The sequence below is a fragment of the Capricornis sumatraensis genome, chromosome 19 (genome assembly GCF_032405125.1).
Source record: "Capricornis sumatraensis isolate serow.1 chromosome 19, serow.2, whole genome shotgun sequence".
NCBI classification, from domain to species: Eukaryota; Metazoa; Chordata; class Mammalia; order Artiodactyla; family Bovidae; genus Capricornis; species Capricornis sumatraensis.
In genome coordinates, this window is record NC_091087.1 from 32727589 (window position 1) to 32730934 (window position 3346).

A 3346-nucleotide genomic window follows, 5' to 3' on the forward strand; every position below is an offset into this window, starting at 1 on the left:
TTTTCCAGCTTTAAAAAAATCATACTTTGTTGTGATTTCTTTTCTCATTCTAAATCAATATTATATTTTGTATTCAAATTTGGTTTTGTATTCTACTTAAGAGGCTTACCACTCCCGCCCACTCACCCCACTGGCCAGGAACACACACACACACACACACACACACACACACACACACACACACACCCCTATGATCTTCCCGTGAAAACCAGAGGCACCTAACTTAATCTTTCCTGAACCTGGGCCAATTTCGGGCAGCCTCTCGGCCTTCCCCGAGTCCCTAGGAGAGGAAAAGACCTCTGCTCTGGGTCCCTACAGGACCACAGAGGCGCCTCTATCACTGCCTGTCAGCTGGTGTAATATTTATATGCTCCTGCCTTCCCCAAGGGCAACAGAGGCATCTTACAGTGTTTCTAGCCCCACCCAGCCCAGGGCCTGGCCCTGAGCAGAGCCTCTGAAACCATGCCCCTTCAGGAGGGACCCCTCTGACCTTCCAGGGACTTTGGTATCATTTTTCTCTTCTCATCTTGTTCCCTGGAAGATTGGCTACTCATTCACTCCAGGATTCCACTATCTGACATCTTACTTTAGATTAAAGCGTGTGCCGTTCCAGCAATTGTAGCCCCAAGGATGGACACTCTTGGTTACCTTGCAGGCATGGTGAGTTGGGAAGGGGTTTGGGGTCTTAGTAGCTTTCTTCCTGATTTAGGAATTTAGCTTCTGGGAGTCTGTGTCTGTTGACTGATGTCAGAAAGAGCACTGTGGATGGCCAGGTAGAAGGGAGGGAAGGAAGAACTGAGCCTGTGTGGAGGGGCGGAGGGACATCCCCAAGGGGCAGGGCAGTGACTGGATCACAGGTGTAAGACTGGGGGTGGGAGGTGGTTTGGAAGTACCTCCACTGCTTTTGCCTTTCATATCAAGTTTCTCCAGAGAAACTGGGAGTCCCTGAGTATAGCTGGCTTATATTTTTCTCTCTTAAACAGATCATCTGAGCCTCAGTTTTCTCATCTGTAAAATGGGGTGGTAACTCTTACAGTGCTGAACACTCGGAGAAGAGGATTAAACAACAAATGTGACCATGTGACCACAGTGACAAGCCCTGGGGCAAAGCAGGTGCTCATCTAACATGCGTTGCTGATGCTGTTGACCCAGCACTGGCCTGAGGTCAGGACACCTGTCTGGTTTGAGTTCCAGCTCTGGCCCTGCTGTCTGGGGGCCTCCCCAGAATTTCTCCAGGTTATCAAAGGACTATGTGCTTTCACCAGTTTGGAAACTATAAAGGGCGTGATGCTACACAGATTCTTTTTTATATATTTTATTTATTTGTTTATTTATTGGTTGCTCTGGGTCTTCGTTGCTGTGCATGGGCTTTCTCTTGTTGCAAAGCACAGTCTCTAGGCTCACGGGCTTCAGATGCAGATCAAGAGGGGTAGGTCTTTGGAGCACCTTTAATTTTCCAGGATGTTTGTTAACTTCAGCCTAACACGTGGTGCAGGCGCCACCTAGTGGTGAAAAAGGGCTGTGGCAGTTGAGAGATGCTCAGCTATTAGTATTTCCCCAGGCGTAGGAGGCAGAATGGGAAAGACTAGGGATCTCTTCAAGAAAATCAGAGATACCAAGGGAACATTTCATGCAAAGATGGGCTCGATAAAGGACAGAAATGGTATGGACCTAACAGAAGCAGAAGATATTAAGAAGAGGTGGCAAGAATACACAGAACTGTACAAAAAAGATCTTCACGACCTGGATAATCACGATGGTGTGATCACTCACCTAGAGCCAGACATCCTGGAATGTGAAGTCAAGTGGGCCTTAGAAAGCATCGTTATGAACAAAGCTAGTGGAGGTGATGGAATTCCAGTTGAGCTATTTCTAATCCTGAGAGATGATGCTTTGAAAGTGCTGCACTCAATATGCCAGCAAATTTGAAAAACTCAGCAGTGGCCAAGGCACTGGAAAAGGTCAGTTTCATTCCAAGCCCAAAGAAAGGCAGTGCCAAAGAATGCTCAAACTACCGCACAATTGCACTCAACTCACATGCTAGTAAAGTAATGCTCAAAATCCTCCAAGCCAGGCTTCAGCAATACGTGAACCATGAACTTCCAGGTGTTCAAGCTGGTTTTAGAAAAGGCAGAGGAACCAGAGATCAAATTGCCAACATCCGCTGGATCATGGAAAGAGCAAGAGAGTTCCAGCAAAACATCTATTTCTGCTTTATTGACTATGCCAAAACCTTTGACTGTGTGGATCACAATAAACTGTGGAAAATTCTGAAAGAGATGGGAATACCAACCTCCTGACCTGCCTCTTGAGAAACCTGTATGCAGGTCAGGAAGCAACAGGTAGAACTGGACATGGAACAACTGACTGGTTCCAAATAGGAAAAGGAGTATGTCAAGGCTGTATATTGTCACCCTGCTTATTTAACTTCTATGCAGAGTACATCATGAGAAATGCTGGGCTGGAAGAAGCACAAGCTGGAATCAAGATTGCCGGGAGAAATATCAATAACCTCAGATATGCAGAAGACACCACCCTTATGGCAGAAAGTGAAGAGGAACTAAAAAGCCTCTTGATGAAAGTGAAAGGGGAGAGTGAAAAAGTTGGCTTAAAGCTCAACATTCAGAAAACGAAGATCATGGCATCCGGTCCCATCACTTCATGGGAAATAGATGGGGAAACAGTGGAAACAGTGTCAGACTTTATCTTTTTGGGCTCCAGTATCACTGCAGATGGTGACTGCAGCCGTGAAATTCAGAGACGCTTACTTTGTTGGCCATGCATCATGGTATATGGGATCTTAGGTCCCCAACCAGGGATTGAATTTGCACTCTCTGCACTGGAAGTGTAGAGTCTTAACCACTGGACCACCAGGGAAAGTCCCATTGTTGTTTTGTTTGTTTGTTTGTTTGTTTTTTAATAAAGCAGCAGATGGAATGGCTTTATTTTATTCATTTATTTATTTTGGCTGCACTGCACGGCATGCAAAAATTTTAGTTCCCTGACTGACTGGGGATCGAACCCGTGCTGTCTGCAGTAAAAGTGCGGATTCCTAATCAGTGGACTGCCAGGAAAGTCCTGGCTGGGGTCTTAATCACATCCTGCAGTCAGCATAGGCTGGGCTTTTAGAACTGATGCGGAGGGGAGTTCCTGAAGGTGGCTCAGGCCTCACTCAGAGCCAGGATGCTGCTGGTGCTGAGGAGCAGTGAGATTGAGGCCCTGGCCCAGCTCCCAAGCCGGCCTTCTTGCCAACCCATCAGCCTAAAAGTTCCTGCTGACTCTGCTGGGAGGGGTCATTTCCTGGGGTGGGGATGGTGACTCAGTATCTGACCCAGACATCCCTCAG